We start from the raw sequence: 19159 nt of genomic DNA, 5'->3' as shown, positions 1-19159 counted from the left end.
GAATATTTTCTAAGTCTTTTCTGCACTCACAGAAAATCCCATGGCACTTCCAGAATCATTAGCCCTGCCATTTCCTAAAAAAAACCAAATAAGTTCACTTTTAAATTTTTTTCCTTTTTTATTTTTTATTTTTCTCAGTCTAAGACCAACTGAGTTTTCTTTGGCAAGAAGCCACTGGCTTTTTAAAGCTCTTGTGTTTCTTGGCCTGTGAAAATGACAAAGTGGAATGCCAACTAGAAAACACCCCCAAAGTGTTAAATTGTCCAAGCCCTCATATTTTACTGTTTGTTTCAGTTTGAAAATACTAAGGAAGCTCAGTCATAGCTGGTTTGTTTGGTTTATTCGCCTCTTCCAATTACACTGTGCAAACAGGGAACATTATTTAGTGTTATTTAAGCATGAAATTATAACAGATCATTTTAAATATCAAGGTCCTAAAAATAAATCTTTCTATCAAGGCACAGCAGGTCTAGATCTACCAGCTTGTTAACAGCCACCAAGGTGGGCAGATGGCAGGAAAACCATGGTGGAGGAGAGCTCACCACGTACAAGATTTGTTGCTTTCCTTTCCGGCGATCATGAAAACCTGGGCAGCTTGGCTCGAGGACCACACTTCTGGGGCTGGTATCAGAAGGGACAGGGGAGCAGAGCCAGCAGTGTGGCCAGAGCAAGCCTGATATCTCCCAGAACATCATCCTGCAAAGTGCCCTGGGCTCTTCCACTTCTATACAGACCAGAGGAGCAACATCAGCTGAGAGTCCTCCATGAGAGGTGGCCTGTAAGAGGGCTTTTGTTACTCCTTCACCCAGGCAGGTCTTCCTACGAGAAAAGTGTGCCGATAGCACCCTACACAGCTCTGTGTGGTACCTACACCCCCGTTCCACAGAGGATGGGTCCCCACACCCTTACGGTTCAACCAGAACTCTTGGACAGACCACATGTCGTGGTTTAGCCCCAGCTGGCAACAAAGAACCACGCGAGGAGAACTGGAAGGAAAAGACAAAACTCACTGGTTGGGATAAAGACAGTAGTAATACTGATAGAGGAATATACAAAAACGATTAATACACAATTTAACCCCTCGCTGACAGGAACCTGAAATGCCCAGCCCCCTCCCAAGCAGCGATTCCTGCCCCCCCGCCAGCTCCCCCAGCTCTATACTGGGCATGAAATCACATGGTATCAAATGCCACTTTGGCTAGTTTGGGTAAGCCTCCTGGCTGTGCCCCGTCCCAGCTTCTGGTGAAAATTAACGCTATCCCCACCAGAACCAGGAGATTATCCACCCCTTATTCTATACCGTCTATGTCATGCCTGGATCATACGCTTTCCAGTGAATGACCACCACTTTTCCCTGTTTTTGAAATATATATATATACACACACATACATGCACAGAGATCTCATTCCCTTAATCTATGGGCCATACCTCTAAAACGTCCATTGAGTTCATGGACTTATAGCTCCATCTGCCACAACAGTCTCTCAGGGCAGAAGAGACGGTGTGTGGTGCTGGACTGTTGCATGCTGTATCCAGAGCTCGCAGATGGTGTATCTGGTGTGACCCATGCCCACAGTCTGCAGGCTGAAGATGTTGATCTCAAGGGAGTTGCTGGGCGCCAGTTGCTGCAGCCAGTTCTGTTCCCATCACCGCTGCATTTTACTCAGTTGTCATCAAAGTTCATCCTTCATTAGTCTGGGTGAACCGTTCTGTACTACCATTGATATGGCACATGGCAATTGTAGTGGTGACGACACACAGTGGCAAGGTTATTTAGCAATTAACATCCTCGAATTTGATTCATTGGCTATTCTCACCCAAAATCAAATCCCCATCCCCATGAGGTACACATCAGATCTCCCCAACCTTCCGCATCACCCACCAAGTGCACCCATATGCACTATGGGGACTTCATCCCCTTCTACGGTACGTGGAAGTTTTGATTGGGCAGGGGCAGCTCTATTGGTAGATCCCCTGGTGTTAACTAACCAGGTAGCTTTTGCTAAATGTGTATCCCAGTGTTTTAAGGTCCCACCATCCATTGCTCTCAGTGTAGTTTTTAGCAGTCCATTGTATCGCTCTATGTCCCCAGAGCCTGGCGTGTGATAGAGAAGGTGGTATACCCACTCAATGCCACGCTCTTTGGCCCAAGTGTCTATGAGGTTGTTTCAGAAATGAGTCCCATTGCCTGACTCAGTTCTCTCAGGGGTGCCATGTCGCCACAGGACTTGCTTTTCAAGGCCCAGGATAGTGTTCCAGGTGGTTGCACAGGGCACAGGATATGTTTCCAGCCAGCCAATGGTTGCTTCCACCATTGTGAGCTTAAGGCACTTGCCTTGGTGGGTTTGTGGGAGTGTGATGTAACCAATCCGCCAGGCCTCCCCGTATTTATATTTCAACCTTCGTCCTCCATACCAGAGAGGCTTTAACCACTTGGCTTGCTTGATTGCAGCACGTTTCACATTCGTGGATAACCTGTGCAATAGTGTCCATGGTCAAGTCCACCCCTCAGTGACGAGCCCACCTATATGTTGCATCTCTTACTTGATGGCCTAGGTGTCATGGGCCCACCGAGCTATAAATAATTTACTCTTCTGTTGCCAGTCCAGATCCACCGGAGCCACTTCAGTCTTAGCAGCCTGATCCATTTGCTGGTTGTTTTGATATTCCTTAGTGGCCCAACTCGTAAATACATGGGTATCTATGTGATCTACTTTCACAACCAAATTCTCTAGCCGGGCAGCAATATCTTGCCACGATGGGGCAGCTCAGATGGGTTTGCCTCTGCACTGCCAGTTGCCCTGCTTCCACTGCTGTAACCACCCCCACCAAGCATTTGCCACCATTCACAAGTCAGTGTAGAGATAGAGCACTGGCCACTTTTCTTGATATGCAACATCTAAAGCCAGCTGGATAGCTTTCACTTCCACAAACTGAGTTTCTGTAACTCGTTGTGTAGGACTCCACCCAGCAGCCTTCCACCTTTGATGTTTTCCTACAGTACTACAGGACCCAACAGTGAACAGGGCATATTGCTTCTCATTTTCTGGTAGTTTATTGTACAGTGCAGCGTCTTCAGCACGTGTCACCTCTTCCTCTGGTAATATTCTGAAATCTTTGCCTTCTGGCCAGTCCATGATCGCTTCCAGAATTCCTGCGCAACTGGGGTTTCCCACTCAAGCCTGCTGTGTGATCAGCACAACCCACTTACTCCGCTCCCACATCAGTTGCATGATGTGTAGAGGGGACCCTCCCTTTGAACATCCAGCCCAGCAGCGACACTCAAGGTGCTAAGAGGAGCTGTGGTTCAGCACCAACCGCTTCTGAAGCAGCTCAAACCCCTTCGCATGGTGCCAATATCTCTTTTTCAGTTGGAGGACAGTGAAATCTATATCTGGGGATCTCTGTATCTCTGACTCCAAAGCCCTAGGGGTCAACCTCGAGGCCCCCCAGTGCTTTCTGCCAGAGGCTCCAAGTAGGGCCATTCTCCCCAGTTGCAGCATAGAGCACATTTTTAACATCTTGCCCTGCCTGGACTGGCCCCAGAACTACTGCATGAAGTATTTCCTGTTTGATTTGTTCAAAGGCTTGTAGTTGCTCAGGGCCCCATTTAAAATTGTTCTTCTTCCAGGTCACTTGATAGAGAGGACTATCACTAAGACTCTAATTGGGAATATGCATCCACCTAAGTTGTGTTTCCTTCTTGCTAGTCAGTGGAGACATAGCTTCTGTTTTGTTGATCAAATCTATTGGGATCTGATGGCATCCATCTTGCCATTTTATTCCTAAAAACTGGATTTCCTGTGCAGGTCCCTTGACCTTACTTCGTTTGATGGCAAAACTGTCTTTCAGAAGGATTTGAACTATTTTATTCCCTTTCTCCAAAACTTCTGCTGTGTTGCCCCATATGAAGATCATCAATGTACTGCAGATGTTCCCAAGCTTCACCCTGTTCCAGTGCCGTCTGGATCAGTCCATGGCAAAGGTATGGCTGTGTTTCCACCCCTGGGTCAGTTGATTCCAGGTGTGCTGGACACCTCTCCAAGTGAAAGCTGCCAAAGAAACTGAGAAAATACATCAGCACTATCAGTGCTGAAGGGATATTGCAGTAACTGAAGGGATACCTTTCCCTCATGCCTCCGGAGGCTGAGGGCTGGTGTCTTTTTCCCAATGGCCTTGTCAATGTCCCCTTTCCTAGACTGGGATCCCAGCTGCCTGGCTTCCCTACCCTCTAATTTCAAGCTACTGGCCCCGTTATCCCTGCATCGGAGTGGCCAGGTGACAATATGACCTCCCTGAAGACCTGAAATCTTTGTGCATAGCTTGCAGCTCACTCAGGGACAGGGATCGAGTGATTATCTCCGGTTCTGCCTCTTCCTCCTGTTCTCATGATGGCCCTGATCCGTACTCATCCCTTACTATGCAAACCGATTTCTTTGTGTATTTCCTCTTCTCTACAGGGGTGACTGATACCGGCACAGGTTGGTTTTCTGGTTCAGCTCCATCACCTGTCTCAGGGGTTGGAGCAGCCCCAGCGCCTGTCAGTCTGGTTTCCCTCTCTTTCCCCTGAGGGTGCTGCATAATATCGAGCAGCGTTTGGTAGGCGCTGGCCAGGGCCCAGCACAATGCAGTAAGTTATGCCTCTCTGGAATAGCCGCCACAGTGTTTTCCTTTCAAATATTCTATCACTCTATCAGGGTCCTGTAGTTGTTCAGGGGTGAAGTTCCAAACCATTGGAGGTGAAAAGTTCTCCAGATATCTGCTTGTATTCTCCCATGCGCCAGTGCCACCCATGACTATCCAGCCTGGGGGCAGATCTCTGGGTGGTAGTCTTAAATAGTTGTTTAACCGTAAACAAGACCTAAAACACATTCAGGAGACATAACAATAGGAACATGCCAGTTTGAACATCCCAAGGATATTCAAAACTCTCAAAAGCTGTTGGACCTGGCCCAAAGGAGAAAAGGGAGGTGAAGGAGCAGAGGAAAGTGTCTCCCCCTGTTTCCCCCTAGATTGGGTGCGATTATTAATAAATTCTGAGAGATGGTGCCCAAGGTACAGGCAAGACAGCAATGCTGCATAAACATAACAACTTATCCTCGTGAACACTGATGTTATCATATCATAAATCAATATTATAGAGGACAGCATAATGATAATCCTGATCCCCCTCCCAGAGGCGATAAACAGCACCACGGGGAGTACATAGTGCATCTAAGAATTTACATAACACAACCATGTGAACAAACAAAGTGCCATTGTGACTCATGACTATTTACCTAATATAATAAATGCACATAACAAACTTGTTTTAACCAGATCTGTCGTTATCTCAGCCCTTCGAGTCCCACGTTAGGTGCCAAAAAGGACTGTCGTGGTTTAGCCCCAGCCAGCAACAAAGATCACGTGGACGGTCTCTTACTCCTCCCCCCTGGCTGGGATGGGAGGAGAATCGGAAGAAAAAGGTGGAACAGCAAAGGACCAGCAAAACAACAACAATAATACTGATAGAGGAATATACAAAAACTATTAATACACAATTTAACCACTCACCAACTGGAACCCAAAATGCCCAGCCTGCTCCCAAGCGGCGATTCCTGCCCCCCCGGCCAGCTGCCCCACCTGTATACTAAGTATGACATCACATGGTATCAAATACCACTTTGGCTAGTTTGGGTCAGCCATCCTGGCTGTGTCGCACCCCAGCTTCTTGTGAAAATTAACCCTATCCCCACCAGAAGAAGGACACGTCACCATGGCTCCTTCTCCAGGTGTTGCACCTGGACTTTTTTCCTTTAAGGTCTAGGGAGACATGGGAAAATACAGAAAGAAATCGGACGATGATGGCCAAAAGGAGAAGGCATGGACCTACGCCACGGGAGATGCTCCCAGGTCTAGTTTAAGCTCACCAGAGATTTCCACACTATAGTCCAATAAGCCAACACCATGCAGAAATAACAGCCCCAGGACCACATTAGCCTGACGCCAACCTTCATCCAGCTTCCAGCTACCTTGTACTACATCAAGATGTCTTCAGTGCCATACCTGGGGCCTCAGTGCAAGCTCCAGGGCTCAGGTTCTAGAAACGCTTATGCTAAAACCTTCTGTGCGGCCCCATCAGCCGCACAAGACAACCACAACCCACCTCCCCAGCCCCACACAGTGAGCTCCCCAAAGGCTGCAGCAGAGCCGCCCACCCCCTTCTCCTCCTTCTGGACCAGTGGCGGATCAGAGGTGATGTTCAGACAAAAATTCTTACCCATGGCTTGTCTGACACAAAGAGCAGGTTGCGGCAGAGCGCTGCTGTCCCCAGACACACTGCTTTTTCTTTGCAAGCTGTCTTTACCTTAAAAAACCTCAATCACTCTAATCCCTGGGAGTAAATTGCTCCAACCACAGCCCAGACAGCTGCTCACTGCTCAGCGTCACTGGTCTGGCTTCAGTCCTGGCTGAGAGGGAGCAAGGAGGAACCAAGACCTGCAGCCAGATGCTCCATCAGCCCCTCCGGAACTCCTAACCACCCAGGGCAAGCAAGTCACAGCCTCTCTGTGTGATAAGCTGTTTTTCTTTGGGTTCAGCATCTCTAGTTAACCCCTTCCCTGCCTCCCCAAGGGACAGGAATGATCCAGACCACCCCTCAAGATCTCTCTGTGTCATTTCCCCCTGGCACGCCCCAAGTTTCAGAAGGACAACAAAGCATAGCAAGACATAGGTGAAACATTTGCCCAGAAAATGCCCCGCTCTGGCCAAGCCTACCTTAACCCTCCAGGAAATAGGCTGAATTACCTGGGTTAGACCCCTCTGTGTGTCCCAGGGCTGGACCCTCACCTTTTTACTTCCCTGTAGTGGATTCCAGGTTGGCTGTTACTATTGGGGCCATAAGTAACTGCATCTGACAGGTATTGCAGCCCAGAGATTTCCCTGTTATGGTCCTACCCAGCTATAAATATCCTTTTCTTCTTCAGGGAAAGAGCGTCTGACCCAAAGTGTATGAAGCTTCCTGACAGGCTGGGAAAAGAGAAGAGAAGAGGTTTAAATGTCAGCTAAAACAATCTTCATTTTCTTTTCTAAATTTGCAAAGCTCCCCGAGTCGCTGGAGTGAGGCATTTGCCTGTTTGAAGTTCAGGCTGAAAATCCTTTCGCAAAATATTTGCTGAAACACAATAATGTTGGAATTGGAGGGGATTAAAACAGCTCCTGTCCTTGCCCCATCCCCCCTGAAGCCCCTGTTTAAGAGGGTTTCTGTAGAGGCAGGGACTTAGGTCCCTATGTCTTGAAGGCACAATACAAAAGAGAGAGGGAAAGAAATAAAAACGTAAAGCTCCTAACATCACTATTATTGAAATGCCTCATTTGACATTTTGACTGTTTCAATTAGCTAACAAGGAACGCTCCACTTAATCCACCCTCAGATGCTGAAAGAAACTAAGTCTTTCCCTTCCCCCATCCCAGAACCCGCCTGGCAGCTACTTCCCAGCCTCCGGAGAAATCCCAGCCCCTGTGACGGCTCCTGCCCTGGGGGAGCCATCAAGCCAGAGCCTATCCAGCCCATTGCCAGCTGACATTAGGGAGCATCCTTCCCCCAAACCCTTTGAGCCTTCAGACACATCATTAGAAAGCCTGTGGAGGAAGCAAAAGGGGACTCCAAAAAAACCAGCCGGTGCCTGCCTCTTCTTACCATTTCAGGAAGCACAAGAGTAACATAGTACTGTTGGACCATCAAAGAGCTGGCCTCTCTCCCTCATTAGGATTAATCATCAAACCCTTGCTGGTTTGAACTGCAGCAAGCTGAAAAATTACCCGCAATGATTTGATACCTGCAAGAGAGGATGAAATGCTGCGAAAACATTCCCCACCTCCTCTGCATGGTCCTGGGCTAATTCGATTGGGTTCGTTTTATTTCTCCAGGATTGACCTGCCGCTGTGGTTTTATGCCAAGGAAGTTGAAGTGCTGGGAGCTCTCCTGTTGGCACACGTAATGGACAGAGCTTTCCTCCACAAAGCATTTTACCACCTTTAAAGACGCACACATACACTCTCCATCCCATGGGTGAGCTGCTGCATGCTGCTGGTTGGGAGGGGGGACTCATGGCCATTACAGGGAAGACACTACACACTCCATAAAGTCAGGGCAATTGCCTTCAGCTGGGGGAGCTCTCAGGGAGATTGATTACCCTACCGAGAGCACTTTGCTTGCCTTGGGCAGAAAAGCAATTCACCAGCTCTTCCATGGCCTGACTTTCACAGACGGCTCTTCAGGCACAATCAAGAGTATTTTCTCCCAAGTTTGGAAGCAGAGGAGGCTGCAAGGAAGGAATGACAAATGCAAAGCCACACAGAAGATGTTTGAGGTCCACAGGACAACAGTTCACCCCAAAAACTGGGGTCTTGGAGGCAGTAAGCTTTCACAGACCTCAATCAGGTGAATTGCACCTATTTGATGGGGTCGAGGGGCTGAGAACAAGTAGATTTAAGTGTGGAGAACTACCAGTGACTGTGCCTGCTCTAACTACAAGAACCTTCAGGTCCAAACTGGAAAGTCTGGCAGAGAGGAGCAGGAGGTGCCAATCAAGCCAAGCCTTGACAGACAGCAGAGTAAGGTAGAGACAGGGTGTCAAGAGTCAGAAAAAGCTGGGTTTTGGGGCTCTTCTCCCCTCCTGCCCATAAAGAATGCCTTGTGCACATGATGGAACAGATCCTGCCCATTTTACGCCAACCATGACCTCAACCTGTTTGTACTGTCCCAACCAAGGGCAATACTGTCCATGGGAGGAAGGCAAAATCATGCCCATTTGGAATAGCCTTTTCCATTGCTACTTAAGTAACTCCCATAACCCCTGCTTGCCATAACTATGTTAGCAAGAGATGTAATTTCCTCTATGCATGAGGAAAAATCAAAACAAATACAAGTGTTTCCAGGAACATCTTTCCCAGTACAACGTGCACTCCTTTCATGCAGAAACCAGACGCCTTCTTCAGAGCTGTGTCAGATGCCACCAGCTCCTAAATACAAAGTTAACTTCCATCACGTGGCTCTTCTTGGCAAAAGGCTTCTGCCACCGTTCAGGAAAACGTTCAGGCAGCACTTAACTGAGTGTGAGTCTCACGAGGCAGTGAGTCTCAAAAGGCACACGAGTGTGAGTCTCAAAAGGCACACGAACCATCATAAATAAGGCTAGCAAGAAACCCCACATCCCTGTATCCAGCCTCTGAGAGTGCTAGAGTCACATCAAGTAATTACTCCTGCCTAGCTTTGCTTTAAACAGTCCCAGTGCTTCCTACTCCACGACCACTGGAAGCGGGACCACCATGTAAAATGCAGGAGCCTTTTGCTTGTCACCAGCCTCCTGGATTCATGGCCAGTACGTAACTAGCTGTCCTTGTGCCAACATCTTCTTATTTTAAATAGTTCTTCTCCCTAACAACTATTTCTGACCCAATATACAGGCAGCACATCACCTCTCAGCCTTGTTTTTGTGAAGCCAAACTCTAAATACAATGGGATATTCGTGTCCCTGGATTTCTCTGTGGGCGTCTTCATATCTGCTACCATTTGACTTCACTGATGTTCAAAAAAGAGTGGCCAGAGCATCCCCACCATTCCTGATGGGGTCTCACCAAACGAGCCAACAGCAGTGCTGACGCTTTCCCCAGCCCATCAGGAACACCTCACTGGAGCTTCCTACAATCCCGATTACTCCAACCATTGCTGTATATCATTATGCTGGTGCCTCATACTCTTTAGGGAAAACTGACCAGAAAGTTAGGAATGTCCTGGGATGGGACCTCCTAGAAGGAAAATAAAAAAAAAAAAATTAAAAATTCTAGAGGCTGGGACTGGAGTTCCAGCCCATCACAGCTTTGAGACACAGGAGATTTACTGTGTCGTCCAGCTCCACTGGCCAGGCAAAGATAGGGAACACATGCCAGAGAGCTGTGCAGGATAACAAAACACTTCCCAGAGCAGAACCTTGGAGTGGCCCTGCAAAGAAAACAGACTAAAATTCTCATATCCACCTGAAACAGATTATTACTCCGGGACAGTTCTTCTTATTCCCTCAGCGTGGTGACACTCAGGCACTCGCACCTGCGTGCTGAGAAAGCCCCAGGCATCTGGGGCATGAATTTCCCTCAGCTCTTTCCCAGCATGGGCAATACCAAGTTTGTTTAGACAGGGTTGCCTCCTCCTAGCTTTCTTCCTTTGCGTTCCCACTGCAGAAAGGCAGAGTGGAGAGCTGGAAAGGTCCTTAATTCCCGGGAAGGGCAGCTGAAGTCCCCACCAGCTCAGCCCAGTGTCCGAGAGCTACCTTGCCCGTAAATAGAGCTGTCCCTTTGGAGAAAAAAAAGTACCGCTGTACCTGCAGAAGGGACCTGGCAACAACTTCTCCCTTCTAGGCAATTGCCCAGATGATCCACAGGCACAAAGTACCTGATGTATCCCAACCAGAGGCGCCTCTATTAATCACAGCCCTCCACAGTTAAAGTTATTTAATTCAGAGGTGAGAGAAGCTGCTCAGCTGTTTATGTCCAAGGGTTAAACTTGCCCCAGCCGCACACTAAACACATTTTTTACAATCTGGCAGTGATCCTTGCCTATTAAGCATCTCTGGCTTCAGAGAAGAGGTATTGATTTATTTCACTTTTATGGCTGGAGGTATTTATTCCTATTTGCTCTCTCGCTTCTTCACCCCAGCTGGGGTGGGGGGGATGAGCAGGAGAGAAAAAAATTACAAGGCTGGTGGAGCCAAGAGGTGATGACTCATGGTTTTCTGATGGAGGGCACAAAGGCTGGGACAAAGGAGGTGGGGACCAGCTCCTGGGCTATGCCAGTCCTGGACACAGCTTTTATTTTTGTGATTAAAAGAGGGAAATATGTGGCTGGAAGAAAAGGAAATCACATCAAACTTCAGAGGGAAGGCTCCTATCGAAGTTGCGTCCCCATAGGGTGCTTTGTGAGTTAGAGCTTGATTGATTTGTACCAGCTAAGGACCTCAGCAAATCGCTCCTGTGGGAAGAACGTCAATGCTTTCCCATATCTTAAAGCCAATCTGCAAAGGAAGATAAAACTGTACCGCCACAAAAGACAAGCATGGACTAACATCACTGATTTCAGCCCATTCCCCATACCACCGCAGGGACCCGTTCCCAGGCAAGACTCCTGCACGAGGCCCCCACTCCAGTTCCTAACACTGTATTTCAATCTCCTCCTGCTATAACTGATTTTGGAAAGCAGCTGGCTTTGTTCTGCAATGCCAGTACGAACGCAGACTTGCATTTGCACCCTTTACAGATGTTGTTTGCGCACAGGTGACGTGCCATGAGATGCCTGCGGATGTGACAAAAGCAGGAGGAGGACAACTCAGACCCCCCCAAGGCAGCAGATGCTCTGGCTCACTGCACAATCCCCATCTCATGTGTCCAGCCTGTTCTGCCTCCTAGTTGGGGGTTTGCTTCTCAGAAATGCCAAAAAGTCACTCACTATTAAAAAAAAAACAAACACGTTCATTTTCAGCAGCATCCAATGTCAACACATTGGCCTTAAGCTCTGCCACAGAAACTTCTCGCGACACAGGACCAGACATAAAGCATCCTGCTCTCCTGTGACTGCCTGGCCTATTTTGGTAGCAGGCGGGTTTGGGGAGAGGATGTCTTGCACTCCTGTATGCATGGAATGCAGACGCAACACAGAAGCCTGTGGTCTGTAGGTGCCATCTTAGGATTTCTGGAAACACAGTTTGTATCTTGGTTTCTGAAATCACTGACAGAAAGTGAGCAACAGCCTGGTTGAAGCATTGAAATGTTGGGAGAAGAAAGGGAGGTAAGTGCCAGGTGCTGTGGGGGAGAAGAGCCTGGGCACCTGGGCTAACAGAGAAGGAGGTCTCTGGGGTGAGAAGGGTCGGAGGTCAGGACAGTGTACACAGCAGCAGAAGCCCTGGAGCACCACAAGTCAGGGCCTATGATCAGGGACTGGAAAAAAAAAAATCAGTAAGTATTTCTGGGCAGAGTTAGGAGCTACTCAAAAAACCCTTCTTTGCACCCCACAACCTGCAAAACCCAGGGTCTCCTCCAATCAGCCCCAAGGTCCCAAAGACTGTAAATCCCCTCCAGATGCCTTGTACCTCCTCCAACACTTAGCCTACCCCAGGGAAAGGAGAATTTGAGCTCCCACTCTGTCTGCTTGTTTGCCGTCCCTCTCTCTTCAAAGAGAATCCCACATTTCTGATCGTCAAACACAACATGCAAATACAGAAAGAATGAAAGGAAGGAGTGGGCAGGCAGGCGGGCTGGTGGCAGATAGCACAGGAGCCGCCACTGAGCGCAGCCGGTTCACGCTTCATTAGCGTCCTCTCTCACCAAGCTGCGAGCACAGTCTTTCAGTCTGGCTACACACAGACAGAGAGGGAGGGAAGGATGCAAGGATGCACATTTTCCATGTGGAGCGCATCTCCCACCTTCCGAAACCTGGCTAACCCCCACTGAGGCTTCCATGGGCTCAAAGGTGCACACTTCTGCTCCAGCATCTCCTGTACTAGTTAAATATACCTTCAGGCAAACGTCAAGAGTGAGCCCAGTTTGAAACTTATTGTGTTGTCAAGATGACAAGTGCTCTGCCAGGCTGTTAGTCTCTGCTGCCCTTCCCGTGTCTGTTCCCCCTCCCTTTCTGCTCATTAGAAGCTCCCTTGATAAACCAAGGCTCCGTGTTGTTGGTTTGGTTTTTTTTTTTAATCATTTAAATGTTGTCTTAGCTTCAAAACATCAACAGCTGTGGGACAGAAACAAGAAGGATGCTTTCCCCTCTGATACAGACGGAGATTCAGGCCACTGCACTGCAGCGAGGTGGGCTGGTAGACAGGGCAGAGCCCCAGTGTGTTGTTGTCACAAGGCAGTAAGCAGGGGCCCAGCCTGTGGTATGGCTGCTGCCGGTTCATCCCAGCCTGGAGATCCTGCCGAGGGAGCAAGGGAGCCAGCCAGCACACCCTGCTGCAGCCTCACCTCCCCCAGCTCTCCCCATTCTCACCTCCAATATGATCTTCAAAGGGCCCCACTTCTGTCCTCCACGTGATGGCCTTCACAGGCAACCCAAACCCATGTTTACATGAAGCCAGAGCCACGGATGGATCCTGAGTCTGGATAACACTCCTCAGCATCAACAGCGCAAAGCAAAAAGTCCTGACAAAGGAGCCCAGGAGCCAAGCAGGAATCGTAGAATCATTTAGGTTGACTTTTAAGATCACCAAGTCCATCCATCTACCTAACACTGCCAAGTCCACCAGACTTACAGGGGCGCAGGCAGGGCCAGGCTGAACATCAGACATCTGGAAGTCCAAAACACAGGCTATGGGCAGAGCCCAGCAGCCAACCGCTCAGTCGTGGGTCTGCAGCGACCCACAGGACAATCTGTCTTGCTGTCATGAATGCTTCCCCCTACATCTACCTTCAGTAAAGTCTGCTTGCGGCACGTTCCTACCACGTGACCTTGCCAAACCTCAGGGCAAGGGGGAGCAGACCCTCACCCCTTCCTCCAGCGATGGCATGGGACCTCCCTCACAGGGAGAGGCACTGTGGGTTGACTCTGGACTTGGCTCTCTGCAGGACAGACAGAAGGGGAAGATCAATGATTTGGCACATGGCTTTCTCCTTCCTGGCCTGCTTCTCTAGTCCCGGTGCCTCCGTATCCTTGGATTTCTGCTCCCGGTTGCTGGATCCTTTAAGCATATCAGTTAAGGATGGAGTCAACCAGTTTTAAGAAGCACAAACCAAACTCCCCTTGAAAACAAGCTGGTGCACTGAACTTTCCTACAGGCCTTTACTATTGCATCCTCCTGCCCGAGTTCCTCCAGGCAATAAAATAATAACTCTCTTGCCCCTTTAGATGTGCTGAAAAGTATCTTGACTAGCAGCCCGAGCTCCTGGAAGAGCTTGCTTTAAGTCTTGTCCAAGCCACTGAATCAAAACAGTTTGAGAGGGGAGATGAATTAACCATTCTCCTCTGCCTGCAAACAAAGGCCTGGGGGTGAGGGATAGAGCCATCTGAAACAGAAGGAATCCACAAGACTGTCAGATGCTCTTCTTGCCATAATTTACCCTTCCCATCAAGCCATACTCCACAGTTAAAGCTTTCAGTTTTCACTTCTACCCTGGCCTCCTCAAGAAGAGAGGTTTATACAGCTGTGCAATGTGCCTCTCCACCTGCTTCCCCAACACATGCTCCCCATCAGTTCCGGGACCAGCTGGTGAAGGCAGAGGTATTGCAACAAGGACAACAAGTGGTCAGAGGAGAGATTCTGCCACTCAGAGTACTCTTTGCTGAGCAGTATGCTGGCTCCAATGGTCTCAAATGTCTCCAAGCAGCAGCAAGTCCTGCAGCTGGGGCAGAACAGCCATGGGAGTTTGCATGCCTCACCTGGGCTCTCCCCATGTGGTCAATCCATTCTCCGGGGCTGGCTCCCATTCCTTCTGAGGGCACACACAGCATCTGGCACAACAGGTCCCTAGCCTGAGCAGGGGCTTCTTAGTACCACTGACAAATAAATAACCGCTATTAGCTCCTCTAAGCGAGCATTCCCATCTTCTAATAAACATCGTAAAAAAGGAGAAATGAGACTTAATTCACTTTTATTGTCACAACTGACATGTTGCAAGATCTTAATTGGACTGAAAAGAGTTTCCAGTAAGGAGATGCTGCTTAACTTACTCATTAGCAGCAGTCTGACAGAGATGGATGCTCCAGTCGTAGAAGGAGGTGAAAAGGAACAACAGATCCCACCCTGCTCGTGCCCCCAGACACCGCACATCCCTCAGATAGTCTCAGGAAGGGACTCACTTTGAAGAATCTCCTCTTTAATGCAGACACACAGCAGCCAGTGTAGCACACACCCATTCAAACATCTGTCCTGTGTTCCCCTCCACCAATCTGCATCAGTCAATAACAATCCCAAAAAGGCAGCTGTGGGTAGCAAGGCTCAAATTGAAAATATTGAGCCCTTCGCAATTCCCATTCCTGTGCACTACTTACAGGATACTCAAAGGCCCCTGAGCAACATGGGCTCTTCGCAGGCTGTGCTTCAACCTCTTCTCCAGCACCATTTCCACTCTGGGGTCCTCTCAAGGTCTTAGGAAGGAAGACAAGGAGTGTAGCTCCTAACCTTTCTCCCAGAAAACAGGGACAGCTTTGCCTCACGTTTAAAAAAAATAAATCAAGCCATGGACCAAGTCAGATAAAACTTCATGCCCACAAGGCAAACTTTCCAGTAAATTCTGAAACACAGGGAGCTGGAATGGAAAACGTTGTGTAGTTGTCACTGTCACCCCAGCATCAGCAGCACCCAAGCACCTCAGACATGGACAGACAGACAGCTTTGTGCCAGCTGTTCAACACAGCAGGTCTGGAGCAGCTCCCGGCTGGTTTACTCCAGCTCTCTCTGTCCCAATGCAGACAAATTTAGTTTTCTGCGCCCGCTGCCGGGGGAAAAGTAGGGAGGGGGAGCTGACATCTTTCAAATGAGACCTTAAAAATAAGCTGTCTGCACGTCTGGACATTGAAGAATCCCAGGCAGAGCTCCGTCTGGGTAAGAGAGCTTGCTCCAGCACCCGAACCAGGTTGCACCCTAGCCAGGCTGCTACCCACACAGAAACAGCTGCACTTCAGTAGCATAACAATCCTTGATCATAGCGCAATTGTCATGACTAGCATTTCTTGCTGTGCCACAGATGCTCTGGGTGTGCCACCATGCTATGTGCTGCATACATGTGCAACGACAGTCCCTGCTCTTCATTTCTCAAGGTCTTCAGAGAGATCTGGAGTACAAGGGGCCAGAGCAGAGCCAGGAATAAAAGTCCAGATGGCCCATCTTCCATAGCTGTGACCCACTCCAGTCACTAGCCCGGCTTCCCTTCCAACAAGACGCTTGCTTTCCCTGGGGCTGAAAGCTGCTCTGTAAAGGCAAGGAAGCATTCGATAAAGAAAATAACAGGATGAATAAAACCATGTATTTGTACAAAAAAGCTTTTGCTCTGATCTTTAGTGCTGCAGTACGTTTTGACCTACTATTGCAAGACATAGCTACATCTTCCCTCTCTCCAAATGTGACAGAAGGCAAAAAGGAAGCCGCGGCTGATGCCGCAGAGCCCTGTGCTGGGATTCCAGCTGACAAACAGCATCAGCAGAGCTGCCCACGCACACACAGATTAAAACCCACACCCTCCACTCTCCTGTCACCTGCAGGAGGAAGTGCACACATACATACATACATATATACATACATATGGGTCTGATTCTCCACCCAGACACTTGGTGAAATACCAGCAGCCTCCAACAGGTTTGGGCACGAGCAGAAACACACCCACGATATATATTTCCTAATGAAGGCTGACATTTACCAGCTACCACAGATTCTGCATTACCAAGAATAAAACTTACAGGCAGAACCATCTCTGCTTGGACAGGATTGTTTTCTGGTAGCAAGCCGGCAGGGTGGAGGTGGGGGCAGGCTCCAAACAGTCCCAGTAGCGATGTCGTGCAGAAAACGCAGGGACCGCACAGCTGCCCAACACATATGAGGAGCTGAGGCTGATTTTGCAAGTGGCATCTGCTCTTGTGTGGCATCCAAGGGGAGGATCAATGACTCTAAGTGGCCTTCCTCATGCAGCCTCTCCAGGCTGTCTGGCTACCAGCAACCCTGTTGGCTTATCAGCTCTGTGTTGATACAGAGGGAAGAGGGCCACTTAGCACCACTATCAGAGGCTCACAGAGTGATTAAGACCCCAAAAAACACTAACAAACTGCTGGGATCTCACCCAGGACAGGATTTCAACTCAGAGGTTTGTTCCAGAGAGCTCCTCTTCAGCATGGGCAAGCCCTGAACCACACACAAACTAAGTGCATTTTGCAATGGACTCCACACTCTCGCTGGACATGCCTCATCTGATTTACTATCGCTGCCAAGGAAGATGGATGTACTTCCAAGTCATTGTGAGAGTGTTCACATGGGGTTTTGCCACAAGCTTTTGTTAAGCCAGGGCAGGACTTGCACACTGAAGAGCACTTCCCTCAAGAGGCATCAAGCCCACAGCGAGCAGTGGCCTTGCTCCATCACAGCGTGGGTTGCTCACAAGGTATCTCACTCCTGCCTAAATCTAGTGATGATCCTGCTTGGAGCTGGTCACCCACCTTTCACAGATGACACAGTGACAGAAGACAAGGAGATGACAAGTAAAAGAGGTCAGTGCTCCAAATTGTTCTTTTAAACTTCAAGCCTATCTTGGCATGCAGGGTGCGTGGCAGTGAGTTTATTTTTCAGCAAACGAGTTTCCATTCTTGCAATCAACTCAGAGGCAATAAGAGGTGTGTTTCAACATGGCATAAATCTGCCAGCAGCATATCGAGGCTTCGGAATAGCAAGGGCATAGACAATTGTCCGGTGGAAAAGAAAAAAGAGGTCAGAGCAGTAACTCTTGCAGTATTTGTTCCACAAACAGAGAAGGTTTACACAGCTTTTCTGGGCAATTATTGGGCAGGAAATAAATCTCAACAGAAACTCATCTTCTTCTCCCGCTTTGCAGCTGAATCTCTTTGCTTCACGCCCCTAGCAATGTCCCCAAAATGCTTTGCAACAAGATGTCAGTTACACAACCCAAGGCTGTGCCCCAAGAGCCAGTGGAGAACTGTATTAAATTTAATAGCATTGCTCCAGGTAATCTACGACCGCTTATAATCAATTGTCCATGCCCGCTGCAGCATGACTATAGCCGTCTTCCCAGGGCTGCAGGTGCAGGACTGGCAGAGAAAGTGCCTGCGTAGGCTGGAGACAAGAGTGAGCTCTTGCACGGCCTTGAGCACATGGAGAGGCTGGGAGGCAGCTCCCGTAAAGCTAGGGTTGAAGGTCTCTCGGTGGATCGGAGAACCCAGGCATGAGCACGCTGACTCCAAAGAGACTGTTATGCATGCCAGGGGGAAAAACAGGAAGGAGGAGCCACTCTCTCCCCTTTGGCATCAATTCAATGAGGCAAGAAAAGGATCACTGTCTCTGTTTCATGCAGCGGGAAGCAAAACACAGGGAGACAGGAAGAATTTCTCCTCTGCTGTGGCAGAGCTAGGAAATGATAAGCAACTCCTGCACCCCCTGACACCCCATACCCACTCCACGCGCTGTGGCACCAGCATTGTTCCACTGCTCAGGACTGGCTCCAGGGTCCTCCGCAGCACTGGTGAAGAGAAGCATGAGTGGCCCCGGGCGAGGAGCCCAGTCTGGGAGACTTAGGCCAGCCAGGCAGACGGGAGAGGGAAGGGATGGAGAGGAAGGGGAGAGCTTCAGGAGCAGGGCTGGCTACTCCCAGCCTTGCCACGTGGGTAGGACACGCTGTTGCACATATCTCAATGCTTCCCTCAGTGGAAGCGGCAGGAATTAGCTCAAACCACCACTAAAAGCCGAAGAAGAGGTGGCCCCAGATCCCAGGTCAGCTGTTATCACCACGCCAGCCAAGTTCAAGCAAGATCTGGGTCTAGCCTTTATTTCTGGTCCACAAAACAGACCTAGTCCTCCCAAGATGAGGGTATACTTGGATTCATAAAACTCTGAGGAGCCACAACATGTACAAAGGAGTCGCCTGATCTCTTGCTCAGACCTTTGCTGAATATGGTGCTTGGATGCCACCCTGCTCGGCTCTTCTGCAGACCTTGGCAAGGGGCTGTATTTTCTTGCCAGCTCCCAGGAGTTACAGGATGCCAGTGTACATGTGCTGCATTTCAGTGCCCAAAGGCAGGAAGACATTCCAGGCTCACCAAGTCTTCCTCTCCTTTTCTTGACCACAGGCGGGTTGAGCCTCTGATGGTTAGGAGAAGCCCAGTGAGCTCAGTCCCCTGGGAGCTGCACGGACTCCAGGGAAAGGCCAAAGGCACACAGCAGCTGGCTCCTCAGGCAACCCATCACCTGGACTGCTTTTGGAGGGCCCTGCAGTGCAAGCAAGAAACATTTTCCTTGAACCAAGGCTGTCCGTGCAGCCAGTGAGGGTCAGAAGCCTTCTGGTAGGCCTCCAAGCCTCTGTCCATCCTTTCTCCCTTTACACTAATGAACAAAGAAACTACCTGGCACACTGGCATGCAGCAGAGATGATAAACACGGGCACAGCCTCTGAGACGTAGTCTCCACCCAGCATCATA

At 49.2% G+C, this 19159-nt stretch overlaps 1 protein-coding gene across 1 annotated transcript in view; it reads right to left on the bottom strand.

The window, feature by feature from the left end:
• Positions 1-1187: 1187 nt before the first annotated feature.
• Positions 1188-19159, bottom strand: part of SEC16B (SEC16 homolog B, endoplasmic reticulum export factor) — an 80439-nt gene continuing 62467 nt past the window's right edge. The window contains exon 28 of the transcript XR_010072337.1: positions 1188-4064. The gene's annotated coding sequence lies outside the window, so the exon portion shown is untranslated. The remainder of the gene's footprint in view (positions 4065-19159) is intronic.

Source organism: Chroicocephalus ridibundus, chromosome 8 (assembly GCF_963924245.1).
Source record: "Chroicocephalus ridibundus chromosome 8, bChrRid1.1, whole genome shotgun sequence".
NCBI classification, from domain to species: Eukaryota; Metazoa; Chordata; class Aves; order Charadriiformes; family Laridae; genus Chroicocephalus; species Chroicocephalus ridibundus.
The sequence above is the reverse complement of the archived record's forward strand: the minus strand, read 5'-3'. Positions and strand labels throughout refer to the sequence as shown.